Here is an 18,036-nt window from a genome sequence, read left to right on the forward strand (position 1 = left end):
TGCACTCCGGTGCTCCTGTATGTGTTGGCTCTAGAACTACTTACCCTGTAAGTGGCTTGCTTGTAGACTCTCCCGAAGTATCCTTAAACTCTAAATTTCCAACAGCGACTTGCTCCATTGAAGTCAATTGGGATCCGCGGCTGTGTTCTCATACTGCATGCGTCTCCCGTGGGTCCTTTACTTACCTGCCTTGGGTGGATTAGTGAGGCCCCAGCGCTTCTGAAGGCCCTAGGCCTTGTCTCCTCTCAAGTCGTTATCTCTAAGTCTCTTTTTTAGTATATGGTCTGGTACGCCCCTACGGCCCCAGCCATATTTGTGCTTAACTTGTTGTGAAATGTTGATTTGTGCATATGTTCCTGACTTCTAATCTCATAAAGAGATTAGCAGAGAGTCGTTAGTAATAAATAAATTATATATATATATATATATTACCTACTGGCGGTCGCCAGTAGGTAGTTATAGTTAGGACCCTGTTTCCATAGGAAATCCGCAACATTCTATTTGGAATAACTTTGGCGCCGGTCGACGAATCCTCGCGAAATTTTCAAAATAGGTGGGGCGCTACGCTCCGCTCCTACCCTGAAAGTCTCGGGTGGATTCGTCAAGCAGGGGCCGAGAAAAAAGGGGGGTCCCAAAACGCGTTTTCCCCATGCTTTTTTCCATAGGACCTTTAGACACAGCTACAGCCCGAACGGCTGAACAGAATTACTTGAAATTTGGCAGAGAGGTAGCCATAAGGTCAAGGAAGTGCCTTTTGCAGGTCTGGTGTAAATCTGTTCAGTATTTCCTGAGAAAATAGCATTTAAAAGCATATATATATGTGGGCGGAGCCTAACCACACATCTCATCCTGAGATCTGATTGGCTGTCAGCACTTCATCCAAGAAGTGTTGGCAGCCATCTTGGGACCAATATACATGATAGCACCTCATTAAAAAGCATTGCAGTTAATAGAAGGTTTTAAGACTTTAGTTACATTATAAATCATTTGTTGATGGTACCATACTCATTTTAGGAATTGTGGTATGTTCTAAGGTGATTTCACCATGTGAAAAAGCCTTCTGCTGGGATATCATGATTGAGAGAAAAATATTTTCTCATGCTTTTACCACAGAGGTTTGGAAGGTGATCTATAGGCTAAACTGAGAGCTTATATTCTGTAAATTCACATTATCTTTCTCAGTCATGTGAGAATGAAGTCTGACATTCTCAGTAAAACATGTACATCCAACAAGGGCAGAGACTGTCAGTTGATTCCTTTGTGTTCTACTGCAGCTTCCCAGAGTGTTCCAAAGAACTACTAGAGCGCTAACAGTCCTACTTATGATAAACGTATGGCACACCTGAAGCCATCTTGCTTGGATTAAAGTGGTAACTCTTAAAACATTTAATTTAAAAAGGAACAAAATGAGGGGGTTCATTTTTCCATAAAAAGTATGATTAGTGCTGCAGAAAGAAAAATTGGGGCACATTTTGAGTGACTTCTCAAATCCTCTTCTATTTCATTAAAAAATTCTGACATGCAGACTGAAACATGCACTTTCAATACCAGCAGCAGTTTTCCCTGGTGAGCAGTAGCTTTACTACAGTGATCTAATGAGCAAAAAGAGTGCTAACATTCTGAATTTATGGCAAATGTGTGACACATCTGAATGCCTTCTTGATGGAATCAAAGTAAAAAACTGAAAGTATTTCCTACTGAGGAGACTGCAGTAAATGAGGAAATTAGGAAACTTCATAACAAATAAGTCTCCCAAGATGGCCACCAGAGACAAAAGAGCCCAAATGTAGCCCAAATATCACCCAGATGTAGCCCAAGTATAGCCCAATGACAGAATGTCCCAGAATGTTCTTAAAAACAACTAGAGCGCTTACTGTCTTCATTATGACAAAAGTATGGCACACCTGAAGCCATCTTGATTGGAATAAACTGGTAAAACTTAAAACATTTAATTTAAAAAGGAACACAATGAGGAGGTTCATTTTGCCATAGAAATTATGATTAATGCTGAAGAAAGAAAATGAGGGCACATTTTGAGTGACTTCTCAAATCCTCTTCTATTTCATTAAAAAATTCTGACATGCAGACTGAAACATGCACTTTTAATACCAGGAGCAGACTTCCATGGTGCAGTAGTTTTACTACAGTGATCTAATGAGCAACTAGAGTGCTAACATTCAGAATTTATGGCAAATGTGTGACATATCTGAATACCTTCATGATGGAATCAAAGTAAAAAACTGAAAGCATTTCCTACTGAGGAGACTGCAGTACATGAGGAAATTAGGAAACTTCATAACAAATAAATCTCCCAAGATGGCCACCGGAGACTAAAGAGCCCAAATGTAGCCCAAAATCACCCAGATGTAGCCCAAATATAGCCCAATGACAGAAGTGTGCAAAACACTTATTATTTTGTGTTTTTGCAGTGTTATATAGTGCAGACTTGTCAGGTATTGGAGTGCTTTACATGAGCATTGGTTACATCACACAAGAACAAATTCATTTTGGTTGTAGACATGGGGAGACTAAGTGATTTGACCAGAATCACAGAATGTCGAGCTGAAGCAGAAACTTCAACCTGGTTCCCCAGTTGCAAAGTCTGCAGTTCTGGAAGTAACACCACATCCTCTCCCCTAAGTGCAACATTTAATCAAGTGGTCAACTGGATAAAAAAACATAAAGATAACAAATAATTTAAAAGTGCTTTGTCGCTATTTGAAAACTCAGAAAATATGTCCTTATTTTAGTCTTTTAGAGCACTAACCATAATTTTGATGCCAATAAGACCCTCTCATATATGTAATTTCTAAAGGAAATGCTCTAGGTATTACAGTTTTGATTACATCAAGATGATGTCAGGCGTTCCACACTTTTGTAATAAATATAGAATGTTAGCAATCTAGTTGTTCATTAGGATACTGTTGAGAGGCAGAGGCCAGGGGCACGGACTCTGAAAATTGAAGGCAGGTAGGAGGGTGCAAAGGCAACAATTTAACCACACTGAGCAGGCAGGAAGGGCCGTGGAAGCACAACAGACTATGGAGGGCAGTGGAAAGGGGGGCAGGGGCAACAAACCAACAATACAGGACTTGCAAGAGAGGCTGTTGGAGGGAAGATCTATTACGGGTCAAGGAAGCTAGGGGCGGTCCCCAGATCCCCGGGAGCCACCACAGAACTGAGCAGGAGAGTGAGTCAGGGACAAAAGGGGCACCTTAATTTGAGCCGGGGTGCCTAGGAACGCTTGCTCCAAAAATGAAGAAAACAGACATATGAGACATGGAATTGGAGGCAGAATACAATGGCAGTTTAATGAGAAGATGCAACTTCAAAGAAACCGCAGAATAGAGACATAAAGTACAAAATACAGAATCCAGATAATCATACAGCTGTCATAATATTCTCTGTATCTCAATTAATGTACTGACAGAGAGAGAGAGAAAACACATCTATAAATGCATCATGAGAAACAAGTTACACCAAGGAAAATGTTACCTAGGAACACTCACGTTTACTCTTAGAGCAAGCATTCCTGCAATTACAATACAAAATCTTTTAAATGCAAAAGTAAAGAGAACAATGGTTAAACATAACATGACATTTCATATAGGTAAAATAGAATAAGATACTTGAAGCAAAGCAGAGCAAGACATTTTAAGCAAAGGAAGACAAGAGCTCCCAGCTCTTGGGGAAAACCTGCACTGCCTGTTAACCTACATACAGACGGCGAGGTAGTCCGTCGATATCTGTGGGTGCTCCCTTTTTATATCATTTTGTGGGCTCCTTTGCACGCTACATCTACCTACGTATGCTACCCAAAAGCTTCGTCTGCAGATTTTACCAGACATTTCGTCAGTTACCCACTTAATGCTGACAATGGACTGGGTGAAAAGGTCAGTCTCTCAGGCCAATCGCTTATCGTAAGTTCCATAGAGCAAGCAGAAAATAATGGGTATTGTACGGGAATTCAATATATTCATGTATAAAATCTCCTCAGTTCTCCTAACTTGACGCTCTGCGGTTGCCACTTCGTTAAAAGCGGGAAACCTGCCCAGGAAGCAAGTACCAGTCCAGGATGCAGCCTACTGTATGTCGACAGCTTCAGGGGGATGTTGAACTTTGATACCGAGCACGGAGCATTCGGGTAGGGTGGGGGCTACTAGTTTGGATCAGAAGGCCTCGCAGACCTGCCTTCAGACTGCTATACACTAAAATTGCAGAGCTATGGTCAATTTAACAAAGAGGCCTACATATTGAACAGAAGGGCCTACACAGGGGTTTTATGCTGGCTGAGTGGTAAGGATGTCTCAGGATAATTATATAGCAACACAGGACCCGCTGGTCAATTTAATACGGCCTACAAATGCAGCTGGCAGGGCAAGGACAAGGGTCTCATACTTCAGGTGTGGACAGAACGGGCCAGGGGCCCCCTGTGATACAAAATCTACCCTCCTTCAAGGCTGTGGCAATGTAATAGACCATTGTGGGCAGAAGGAAGAGGCAATGGTAGTACAACCATACATGCCAACAGACCCGATTCAGCCAGGAAACGTCCAATGTTTTTAAGCTCAAATGGGCTTTATTTGATCTGTCTCCTGTCTACAATATCCTCTTTTTCAATGTAACTCAAAGGGGAAAATCAATACCCCAGTTTTTTTTCAAAATCTCCCTCTTACCAAGTTCAAAATGTTCGCAAGTATGGTACATTGGATCATGGAAGGAAATGGGATAGGGACATGGACTTGGATAACAGAGGACAGGAGGGACATGGAGAGGTGCACCAAACTGACCCTGCAGGGCAGGCATCAGGGTTTGCAGCAGCACAATACACCACACAGGGCATGCAGGACGGGAGTGCAGCACAACAATCCATAGAAAGCAAGAGGGAGGGGACAGGTCCACGCACATGGACAACAGAGAACAGAGGGGCAAGAGGCAATGGTAGCTAGCTGACCATAATGGACAGACAGGAGAGAAAGCTGCAGCATAACAGACCATAAAGGGCAGGAGGGACGGATCAGGGGCATTACAATGGAACAGACAAGCCAGGAGGGAGGGAGTAGGGCTGGGGGCAAGGGGGCAGGGCAGGAGCAGCAAGATAGCCATGGAGGTCAGGCAGGATGGGCACTAGAAGCAAGACACACCATGAAGAGCAACAGTGAGACTGTGATGGCATACACACAGACCATGGAGGGAAGGTGGGAGGGGGTCAGGGGCAGCTAACTGACCACACAGGGAAGGTGGGAGGGGCCATGGCAGCACAGAAGACCATGCATGGCAAGTGGGAGGGTTAGTGGCAGCACAATGGCTATGATGGGCAAGAAGGAGGGTGGAGGGGCATGCACAAAGGACCATGGAGGATAGAAGGGAGGGTCAGGACCTGGGCACAGACAAGAAAGTTCAGGGGAAGGGACCTCACAACAGACCACATGGGCCAGGCAGGAGGAGCAGTTGCAGCACAACAGACCAGGGAGGGCAGAAGGGTGTGGCAGTACAATGGACCATGTAGGACAGGAGGAAGAGGATAGGGGCATGGCATGTGGACAGGCAGGGTGGAGGTGGCAGGGACAGGTTACAGTCATCTGACAATGCTAGGCAGGTGGGAGGGGAGTGGCAGCTCAACAGAACACTCAGAGTAGATAGGAGTGGCAGGTCCATGGGACATGGTGGGCAAAAAGGATGGAGCAGGGGCATGCACAAAGACATCGGAGGGCAGGGGGAAGGAGAATAGGGGCAGCAAGCTAAGCACAGAGTTTAAGCAGGAGGTCAATGATGGGGCATAGAATTGGGCAATGGAGGGCAGGAGGAGTGGACTGGTACATCATACTAAACTGAGGGCAGTGGCAGCACATCAGACCATGCATGGCAGGAGGGAGGAGGCTAGTCCATGGATTCACACAACAGAGGATAGGGAGGAAGGGGATGGGGCAGCAAGCTAACTGTTCAGAGAAGGCGGGTATTAGGAACTTTATTGTTTTTAAAACATTGTGTCTGTGCGAACTACTTAAAATATGAACAAGTATGCAGCATAATCTCACTTTTATTCAGGAAGAAGAGGACGTTTGTGACTGTGACTCCGGGCTCACTTGGCAGAAACACCCCCTGACCCTCCACCCCCTATCGCAAAATGTAATGCCCGTGAAAAGGGTAGGTGAACACAGTGGTATATAGAACATAGTCCTGAGAGCACGATTGAAAATGAAAACTAGATATAGTGTATGGTATAAACTATGCACCAAAAAGTGTGATATAAGATGAACCGGGCGTGAAATATAATATGCAATACATTGTGCGCAATGACAGATTCATTGGAGAGCGCGAGATAGCACAGGCACTAGCGCGTGCTATGCGATATGCGCCTTGGAGTGTAATATGCACAGGGCAGTGTTGTGTAACCTAACTAGTCTCTAAAGTTGTAATATAAAATATGTGCTGGGGAGTGTAACGTTGCATATGCACTGTGACAAAGATATGGATCCCAGATTGTAATATGTATGGCATAGCACTGTGCGTTATAACATAGGCATCGAGAAAGGCACGTTAGATGGGGCAATATAACCCGTGCGAAGACAAGTGTGGCATGACATATTCACGGGGTGGTGTTACAGTGCACATGGGCTAGAGAGTGTCATAGCATATGCACTAGCTAGTGGAATACAACACAGAGGTGTGTGGCACTCGGCAGGCAATGGTGGGTGTAACACAGCATTGGGCTCCGTCAGGAGCACGCTGTGACTCTCAAGTGATGTTCGTCCCCTTTCCAGAGAGTAAAATAAAAAGTATTACACATCCGGCAGTGGATGTGTGTTTTATTAACCGTGAGGGGGGTTTCTTGCATAGTTTTGGTCGAATTTTTGTCGAATCCCCTTTGAATGGCTTGGTGTGCATGTGTATTAAATGTGCCCGTCAATAGCTACCCATGTTTGTATAAATAAACGACAAGGGTGTCTACCAGGATTAGGCACGGTAGGGCATCAGACATGTCAGAGCTTCACTAGTGGTGTAAATACATTCCACGTGGATTCATTGCATGCATAGTCGCCTTTTAATGAATATCACGCAAATCGTCATGGTGATAGGTACGTACGGTTTGTCCAGCATGTCCTAGGTGTGTCTATAAATATATATTTTTTAAAAATAATAAAAAACAGTGGCCGGCCCTGGGGATTGGGGTCAAAAAAATATAATTAGGAGACTGGCCCTGGGGGATGGGGTCATCAGGGCCAATAAATTAGAATAAGAAGGGGAACCAAACAGCCCCCCTTCTTAAAAAACTAAAATAAATAAAAGACTGGCATCGTGCCGGAGGCCATGCCCCCTCCGTGCAGCACTCTGCAAACGCGCCCCCAACAGGCATCTCCAGTATGCGCCAGGGAGCTGCGCTGCAGCCAGGTGTTCTGAGGCCAAGCCCCTTTTTACACCTCTCTGCAACGCAGCTCTGTGGCGCTTACTGGAGGTACCTAGTGGTCTAGTTTGACCCTAGGGACCATTAGGATTCAGGGGGACTTAATCTCTCAACTTAGAACAGCCACAGGGCGCGTTTACACAGTGGTGAAGGGAGGGGACGGGGCCTGAGGTGACGTGTGCAAACACGCACTATGGCACGTTTTAAATTGGGGATATAATTTCCCTTCAATACTGAGGGCCCCTGGGGGCTAACTAGCCCAGCAAGTGCTTCCAGTAAGCGCCACTGAGCTGCATTGCAGAGAGGTGGTCCAGGCCGTGCCACTTTTTACACCTCTCTGCAACGCAGCTCTGTGGCACTTACTGGAGGTACCTAGTGGGCTAGTTGGACCCTAGGGACCCTCAGGATTCAAATGAACTTAATCTCCCAACTAAAAATGGACACAGGGCGTGTTTACACAGTGGTGAAGGGAGGGGACGGGGCCTGAGTTAACGTGTGCAAAAACGCCCTGTGGCCTGTTTTAAGAGGTAGTTTTAATCCCCATGCCCTATTATACACTAGGGGCTTACAGAGGAGGTCATGCTAATCACAGGGGGACCCCAACGCATAATGTTCCCTAGTGTATGTAGGTGTTTTCACTGTATTCTAAGTGTCTTTTAACATAGCACTGGCTCTAGGACTGGTTAGTCAGACTCAGTTACCACCAGTATCCGTCTGAAAAAGTTGAGGGTACAGGATGATTTTGCAACAAGGCTTCTTTCTGCTCTTCTTTTTGTTCTTTCTGCACGTTATCCTTCTTCCTGCACTTATCTTCGTATTTGAGGACTTCTGTTGCTTCTTTCTGCACTTCTTTTGTTTCTTTCTGTGCATTTTTTCTTCTTTCTTCACATGTCCTATCTCTGTAGGCATAGTTAGAAATTAGCATTTAAAAAACCTTTGAAATTCACAGAAAAAACCATAGGTTTCAGGCACGTTATAGTTAGGAATTAGCATTTAAAAAACCTCAGAAATTCACTGAAAAAACCATAGGTTTCAGGGGTGTTATAGTTAGCTGGACTTTTCACTTGTACAAAACCATTGAAATTCCCCCGTTATAGTTAGTTCAGCTAACTATAACTCGCGCGCCCGCAATGCACTGCTGATGACGTCACATATTACATCACTCATGACATGGTCAGTGACATCACTCATGACATCACTGATGACATCTCAAATGACATCACTGATGACAACACTGATCACATCATCCTTGTGATAGAGTGGCAGACCTTTTCTCACCCTAATATAACCTTTGATACACACATTCAAAAATAGAGACTAAAATTTTCAAAACAATGGACATACCAATACCAGTTACAACAACCTCTTCAGTAATTCTAAGATCCACATACATATCCACTCATTCACCAACAGTCCTATACAGTCACTCATACATGTACTCACTCATCATATGTACTCATACACCTATACATCCTGTTACACAATGCCACTCATCCATAGAATTACTCCCACACATAGTCACTCATGCTAATAAAGAATCAAACATACATTTACTTGCATATACAGTTATACACACACCACCATACTTACTTCTACGGAAACTTACACATACTTAGTCTTTTAAACAATCACTTATAGAAACACATACTTATTCATACAGGAACTCTTTCAATCTCTCACTCTCACATATACTCACATATATACACCAATAGTCACATATACTAGTTTAAAACATATGTAGTTACTCATAAAGACACTATTGAGACAGTCATTCACTCACTAACACACCCATACACACACTCATCCACCCATACAGTCCTGCACACATGCTGTGTTCAACACATACAAACAGTGAGTCACTCATTCATGCACCTATGCACTACGTAATACCCCCCACCGAACCATGCAGACACTCAGACTGATACTCAAAAAACCAACTAATAACCTATATAGACACCCATGTAGCTACTCACCAACCCATGCAGCCACTTATACACAAAGTGAGAGACTGATACAGATATTTACATATTTAAACATTACTCACTAAGCCATGTATTCACTATGATACACTTAATCAGTCAGTTACACAATCAATGTTTCAAAAACAAATCATCCATTTAGACACTTATATACCCATTTATTCTTCCATCGACCTTGAGATATACATATATAAAACATATTTAATTTTCAGAAAAACACACATTCACTGGATGATGTCATCAGTGATGTCATCAGTGATGTCATGAGTGATGTCACTGACCATGTCATGAGTGATGTAATATGTGACGTCATCAGCAGTGCATTGCGGGCGCGCGAGTTATAGTTAGCTGAACTAACTATAACGGGGGAATTTCAATGGTTTTGTACAAGTGAAAAGTCCAGCTAACTATAACACCCCTGAAACCTATGGTTTTTTCAGTGAATATATATATATATATATATATATATATATATATATATATATTTATTATCTACTGGCGGTCGCCAGTAGATAGTTATAGTTAGGACCGAGTTTCACTGGGCATATCACAAGCCACTCACGGAAGCAACACTAGCACAGCACTACGATGACCGTCAGGCAGTTCCTGCTGCCACGCCCACTGAGGCGAGCGTCACTGAATACAGGTGCTGGCAATGGACTGCGTGATTGCCTTTAAGAAACCAGCCCGTGACCAAGTGCTCAAGAAGCACGAAACGCGTTGGTTAAACGAAGAGTGAGGACACTGCTCTGGCTGTCAGGCTGCTACTTTCTCCAGAATAAAATCGCTGAATATACACCTCTGGCTGTGTGGCTTCATTCAAAAGGGCAACTCGTTTGTGGATTTATTAGCGGCTAGTCCGGTCGCGTTTGAAGCCCCGCCACTTTGTGTGCCTTTGCTGACGCCAACCGACGACAGCATCCAAGGGTCAGAGGAGCGTGGAAGAAAGCAACAAGATGTAACCTTTCAAGCACAGGACTTTGTTTTCAACCCACTGGGGTTTTAATTTCATTTTCTTCACTGGGCATATCACAAGCCACTCACGGAAGCAACGCTAGCACAGCACTACGATGACCGTCAGGCAGTTCCTGCTGCCACGCCCACTGAGGCGAGCGTCACTGAATACAGGTGCTGGCAATGGACTGCGCGATTGCCTTTAAGAAACCAGCCCGTGACCAAGTGCTCAAGAAGCACGAAACGCGTTGGGCAAACGAAGAGTGAGGACACTGCTCTGGCTGTCAGGCTGCTACTTTCTCCAGAATAAAATCGCTGAATATACACCTCTGGCTGTGTGGCTTCATTCAAAAGGGCAACTCGTTTGTGGATTTTAACAAAAGTCCAATTGGTCGCACACTGCTCTACCTACCAGCGTGTTGCCCCAAAGAATTGTGGTCCCTGAAGTCAGCGTCGGCGGGTACGCCTATGCCCGAGTCATGAGTGCAAGTAAGTGTAGCGTTAGCCATCCCTGGACACGTGTTTCGAGGTAGTTGCCTCTCGTCAGCAGGGAGTAGATGAGTGTGTAGGGTTGCTGTGTAGGCTGCTAAAATAAGTGTTCTCAGGTAAAGTACCTCTCGTAGCGCGCAGGTGCGTAACCATGAGCTCGTCAGCTCCACCGGCTCAAGGAGCCTGAATATTAACAAAAGTCCAATTGGTCGCACACTGCTCTACCTACCAGCGTGTTGCCCCTAAGAATTGTGGTCCCTGAAGTCAGCGTCGGCGGGTACGCCTATGCCCGAGTCATGAGTGCAAGTAAGTGTAGCGTTAGCCATCTCTGGACACGTGTTTCGAGGTAGTTGCCTCTCGTCAGCAGGGAGTAGATGAGTGTGTAGGGTTGCTGTGTAGGCTGCTAAAATAAGTGTTCTCAGGTAAAGTACCTCTCCGTGAGTGGCTTGTGATATTCACTGGGCATATCACAAGCCACTCACGGAAGCAACACTAGCACAGCACTACGATGACCGTCAGGCAGTTCCTGCTGCCACACCCACTGAGGCGAGCGTCACTGAATACAGGTGCTGGCAATGGACTGCGTGATTGCCTTTAAGAAACCAGCCCGTGACCAAGTGCTCAAGAAGCACGAAACGCGTTGGGCAAACGAAGAGTGATGACACTGCTCTGGCTGTCAGGCTGCTACTTTCTCCAGAATAAAATCGCTGAATATACACCTCTGGCTGTGTGGCTTCATTCAAAAGGGCAACTCGTTTGTGGATTTATTAGCGGCTAGTCCGGTCGCGTTTGAAGCCCCGCCACTTTGTGTGCCTTTGCTGACACCAACCGACGACAGCATCCAAGGGTCAGAGGAGCGTGGAAGAAAGCAACAAGATGTAACCTTTCAAGCACAGGACTTTGTTTTCAACCCACTGGGGTTTTAATTTCATTTTCTTCACTGGGCATATCACAAGCCACTCACGGAAGCAACACTAGCACAGCACTACGATGACCGTCAGGCAGTTCCTGCTGCCACGCCCACTGAGGCGAGCGTCACTGAATACAGGTGCTGGCAATGGACTGCGTGATTGCCTTTAAGAAACCAGCCCGTGACCAAGTGCTCAAGAAGCACGAAACGCGTTGGGCAAACGAAGAGTGAGGACACTGCTCTGGCTGTCAGGCTGCTACTTTCTCCAGAATAAAATCGCTGAATATACACCTCTGGCTGTGTGGCTTCATTCAAAAGGGCAACTCGTTTGTGGATATATATATATATATATATATATATATATATATATATATATATATATATATATATATATATATGTATATATATAAAAACTCACACGTGTGGTGTCCTTTCATTTAGTAATTCAAGAGATTATAAGGTAATACAAGCTGCTTTACGTTCCTCTAAAGACTTAGCCTGAAGGCTGCTCTCCACAGCTGCCACGAGGATAGTGTAGAGAAATTGCTGGCTGACATCATGGAATGTATGATGTCAGCCTAAGGTGGAATGTTTGGGATCAAACTGGAAAGACGGTTGCTCAGCTGGATTGTCGCTGGAAATAAATCTTCTCATTGAATCAAACTACTTCTCATGAAATCTTTACATTGGCGATGAGGATGGGATATAGGAGATACTCAGAGAGCTGATTTAAAGGAGTATTTTAAAGTTAAAGAAGAGTTAAGCATTGTATGTGGAAAACTCAGGAGGAGGAGTCAGATTGTTCCTCCTATCGCCATTCGACCTAGAATTCTCAATATTATTCATGAAGGTCATTTAGGACGTAGCGCTATGAAAAGAAGAGTTAGAGAGGTGTTTTGGTGGCCAGGGGTCCATCATGATGTTGAGGAAAAAGTAAGGAATTGTATAGCGTGTGCTAATAGTGACAAGTCTAAAGTAGTCAGACAACCACCATTGGAAATGATGAAATTTCCTAGTAAGCCTTGGGAGAAATTGGCGATTGATTTTTTGGGGCCTGTGGCAAAGTTAGGAGCTATGAATAAGTTCATTATTGTACTTGTGGATTATCATTCCAAATGGTTTACGGTCAAGGTTGTGCCAGAGGTAAGTACGTCTATAGTTATAGATTTTTTGGAAGAGACCTTTATGGATGAAGGGTTGCCAAAGGTCATTGTCTCTGATAATGGGGTACAATTTATATCTAAAGAAATGGTGTCTTATCTAAATGGTTTAGGTATTGTGCATGAAAGAGTGGCGTTGTTCCGTCCACAGGCGAATGGTCTTGTGGAGAGAGTGAATAGGCTGATAATGGAGAATGTTCAACTGTCATTGGCAAATCAGTTGTCATGGAAAAAGGAATTGAGAAGGTTGATGTGGTCACATAGAGTCACACCTCATTCTTCTACCGGGATTGCACCGTTCATTTCTCTCAAGGGGAGGATTCCAAACTCTAAGGAGTGTCCTGTGTGGTTGAAGGATAATGTGGAAGTTGAGGTGGATAGAGAAAAAATAAAAAGAAAAGTAATGGGGGAAAGTAGGAAGAATGTTTCATTCTACAACAAAAGAATGGGAGTGAAAAGATCTTTGTTGAGGCCGGGTGATTGGATTGTGGTACGGAAGAAAGGTTTTGTTCATAAAGGAGAAAGTAAATATTCCAATCCTTGTAGGGTTAAAGAAGTCAAACGTAATGTTGTGATTCTGGAGAATGGAACTATTAGAAGTATGGGTGACGTGTGTAAAGTTAGAAGCAATTTGTAACGCTTATGATTTAAAGTTCAACCAGACTTGGTTGTGTTAATTCTAATGGGAACTGTTTTAATGAAAAAAAAAATAAAAAAATGTTTTGTTTATATTAAAGGGGGAGATGTGTAGAGAAATTGCTGGCTGACATCATGGAATGTATGATGTCAGCCTAAGGTGGAATGTTTGGGATCAAACTGGAGAGACGGTTGAGCTGGGAGTTCAGCTGGATTATCGCTGGAAATAAATCTTCTCATTGAATCAAACTACTTCTCATGAAATCTTTACAGATAGCTTTCTTTAAAAGGTTGTCTTAAACCTACTACCATAAGAGTCAAATTGTACTGGTGCAAGGTGGCCACTTTAACTAGTGACCAGCATATACCAGGCCAACTTCTCACACATGGGCACACTACACAAGCGCCTGTAAGATAACGTGAGCATGCTACACAAGCGCCAGTAACATGGCATGGGCACGCTACACAAGCACCAGTAACATGGGCACGCTACAAAAGCACCAGTAACATAACATGGGCACGCTACACAAGCGCCAGTAACATAACATGGGCGCGCTACACAAGCGCCAGTAACATAACATGGGCACGCCACTCTAGCGCCAGTAACATGACATGGGCACACTACACAAGCGCCAGTAACATGACATGGGCACACTACACAAGCGCCATTAACATGGGCACGCAACACAAGCACCAGTAACATAACATGGGCACGCTACACAAGGCAGGCCAGGCGAACACGTGTTTTGTGAATGTGTTTCCTGTATGCACTGAGTGGAATATGTTATTTGCAGCCACTGATGGGGGGGGGGTCATAATTTATGAGGGAAAGGGTCAAAGGGTGCAAGGATGCTGCCCATTTCTCAACAATGGTAACAGCACAGGACACTCCATGTCCATCCGATTTAAAATAAGTTAAACCAGGATTCAAGAGGTAAAACGCAGGCACGATGAAGGTGCGCTGTGCTACTGGGGGTGTTAGGGCATGGGAACACGCCGCCCGAACCAGTAAGCACTGGCTGCTGCACTTGGGGGCAATAAACTGGGTCCTGTACTGTGGTAATATGGGATGTGCCCTCTGTACTCCTGTAATGTGCTACTACATCAATAAGCACATTTGCTCCAAATAACGGTATAGAAACACCCATTTTCTCTGCTATAGAAAATATATAGTACATGTTCACATACATACTTCGAGCTTGGATGTTTTTATTGCACAACACAGTGGTATTTAAAAATAAAAATGAACATTTCACTGGAACTCGTGGTCCTTTCATCGCCATGACCGTTCCGCATAATTCTGGTGACATTTCCAGTTTAATCAACATTCCGTTAATCAAAACCTTAAAACTCTAGTCTCAATCCGCACCACTTGCGGGAAACAGATTGATGAATTTCTCCCTTCTAAGTAAGGGGTGGGTAATTAATGAAGGAAACTTGGTCTAAAATTATTCGTTCTAGCAATAACATTTAGTATTTATTCTTCATTATAGATAAACAGGACAGTCTATGATTTCACTTATAATGTTCAATAAACAGGTTTTCACTGGGGTTGGGGAGTGGGGGCTTACTTAAAGTAAACAAACTCAAAAGGTCACAAAGTGATGCCTCCAATATTAGAACAGGGGCCTCATCACCATGCCATGGACATTGACAGAACATGGCAATGAGACCATCCCACCCCTAAGCATAGGGACAGGTGGTGGACAATGGAGTGCGTACACAACCAGCCAGGTGATGGACAACCGTCCAACGACACAAACAGCAGAGAATGCATGCAAGCCCCGACAAGTACACACCCCTGGTCCTCACAGCCAACCTACTGCCGACATCACTGTACACTAGTCAGGTAATAAATAGCTTGGGTGGAGGGAACTCCATTTAAAAAGTCTGACATCAATATATGTGCTCCGAGTGGGAGCAGGGTGCACCCAATATGTGCTCCGAGTGGGAGCAGGGTGCACCCAATATGTGCTCCGAGTGGGAGCAGGGTGCACCCAATATGTGCTCTGAGTGGGAGCAGGGTGCACCCAATATGTGCTCTGAGCGGGAGTAGGGTACATCCAATATGTGTTCCGAGCGGGAGTAGGGTACACCCAATATGTGCTCCGAGCGGGAGTAGGGTACACCCAATATGTGCTCCGAGCGGGAGTAGGGTACACCCAATATGTGCTCCGAGCGGGAGTAGGGTACACCCAATATGTGCTCCGAGCGGGAGTAGGGTACACCCAATATGTGCTCCGAGTGGGAGTAGGGTACATCCAATATGTGCTCCGAGTGGGAGTAGGGTACATCCAATATGTACTCCAAGTGGGAGTAGGGTACACCCAATATGTGCTCCGAGTGGGAGTAGGGTACACCCAATATGTACCGAGTGGGAGTAGGGTACACCCAATATGTGCTCCGAGTGGGAGTAGGGTACACCCAATATGTGCTCCGAGTGGGAGTAGGGTACATCCAATATGTGCTCCGAGTGGGAGTAAGGTACTCCGAGCGGAAGTAGGGTCACCCATCACCCTCAGGTCTCTCACAACCGACAGTGTTAAGCACTCTGACAGTCACGCAGTTGCTTGATTATCGAATGAACGCTGCTCTGATGCTTAGTGACAAAACCAACCCCAACATTACAGCCATGTTGTTCAACGTTTCATTTACGATTAACATCGAACAATCCAATGTACCTTGCTCTTTATTTTTACTGTACTTTCACTGCACAGTATTTCTATAGGTGCTGTGCATTTCTAAGCTACGGTCTTTGTAAACACACCAATGTTTTATAATCCAGGGACACTGCCCTCAACTTCATCACGTGGTATACCAGGGGCCACCATTTTTGGGGGCTCTGGGGCCACTTTTCCATTTCAACCCGAGTACCCAACAGGAGTGACAGTCTGAGCGGTGATATTTTTCAACTTAAATTGTTTATAGACATCTGAGGGAGATTGGGAATGTTACTGTTTAATAATACTCTTGAACCGTACTCATAGGGCTAGGCGCGCTACTAGCATGGGATTAGAGACAAGGTCCTGACTAGCCAGGTTAAAAACTAAGAAAGTCTTGCCGTAGTACAGACTGTCTAACTACAATTATAACTGTCTTTATGTACCCAGCGCCCACGTCTATTACTGAAAACATCACACTTCAGCTTGGAACACGCAGTTGAAAACTGCATGAAGTACAACCACAGCACCTCCGGGTGAAAGTAATTCGAGTGTGTGTCTGCCACCCCACAACTCATCTGCAAAAGATCACACGGTGCGCTCCGTTCACATAGTACTTAAAAATTATAATTCGAGAGTCTATGTCTGCCACCCCAGAACTCCTGAGGCAGGTCACACGGCGTGCTCACCTCGCACAGCACTTCCGGGTGAAAATAATTCAAGTGTCTGATCCTCTCCCTCACCAACGACCCGGACACCGCCAGAGCCAGCCTCCAGGAAGGGATGAGAGACGTCGCGGAACGGATGAAGCTCAGCCGTCTGAAACTGAACTCAGACAAAACGGAAGTCCTCATCCTGGGACCATCCCCCTCTGCCTGGGACGACTCCTGGTGGCCACCCGCCCTGGGCACCGCCCCCAAACCTACAGACCAGGCACGCAACCTGGGCTTCATCCTGGACTCCTCCCTCACGATGACCAAGCAAGTCAACACCGTCTCAGCATCCAGCTTCAACACCCTGCGCATGCTCCGAAAAATCTTCCGATGGATCCCCACCGCAACCAGGAAGACGGTCACCCAGGCCCTTGTCACCAGCCGCCTGGACTACGGAAACACCCTCTACGCCGGAACCACAGCCAAGCTCTAGAAAAGACTACAGCGCATACAGAACGCCTCGGCAAGACTCATCCTGGACATCCCCTGCCACAGCCACATCTCTGCCCATCTGAAAGATCTGCACTGGCTCCCCGTCAGCAAAAGAATCACATTCCGGCTCCTCACCCACGCACACAAGGCTCTCCACAACGCGGGCCCCAGGTACCTCAACAACCGACTCGCATTCTACACACCAACCCGCCAGCTCCGCTCCGCCAGCCTCGCCCTCGCCACCATCCCACGAATTCACAAAGCCACCGCCGGAGGAAGATCCTTCTCCTATCTGGCAGCCATGACATGGAACTCCCTCCCCACCCACCTCCGGCTGACCCAGGACCATTTCGCCTTCAGGAAACACTCAAGACCTGGCTGTTCGAGCAGTAGCGACCCCCGACCCCCTCCCCCAGCGCCTTGAGACCCTTACGGGTGAGTAGCGCGCTCTACAAATTCCTTGTTTGATTGATTGAGTGTCTGCCACCCCACAACTTGCCTGCAACAGATCACACGGCGCGCTCACTTCACGCAGCACTTAGGCATGAAAAGAATTTGAGTGTCTGCCACAACTCACCTGCAGCAGATCACACGGTGCGCTCACTTCACGCAGCACTTAGGCATGAAAAGAATTTGAGTGTCTGCCACAACTCACCTGCAGCAGATCGCAAGGCGTGCTCCCCTCACACAGCACTTCC

General features: G+C 45.5%; 1 protein-coding gene across 4 annotated transcripts in view; it reads right to left on the bottom strand.

The window, feature by feature from the left end:
- LOC146822421 (uncharacterized) overlaps positions 1-18,036 on the bottom strand; it is a 234,073-nt gene that overhangs the window by 62,894 nt on the left and 153,143 nt on the right. The gene's annotated exons all lie outside the window — the stretch shown is intronic.

This window comes from Triturus cristatus, chromosome 6 (genome assembly GCF_964204655.1).
Source record: "Triturus cristatus chromosome 6, aTriCri1.1, whole genome shotgun sequence".
Taxonomy (NCBI): domain Eukaryota; kingdom Metazoa; phylum Chordata; class Amphibia; order Caudata; family Salamandridae; genus Triturus; species Triturus cristatus.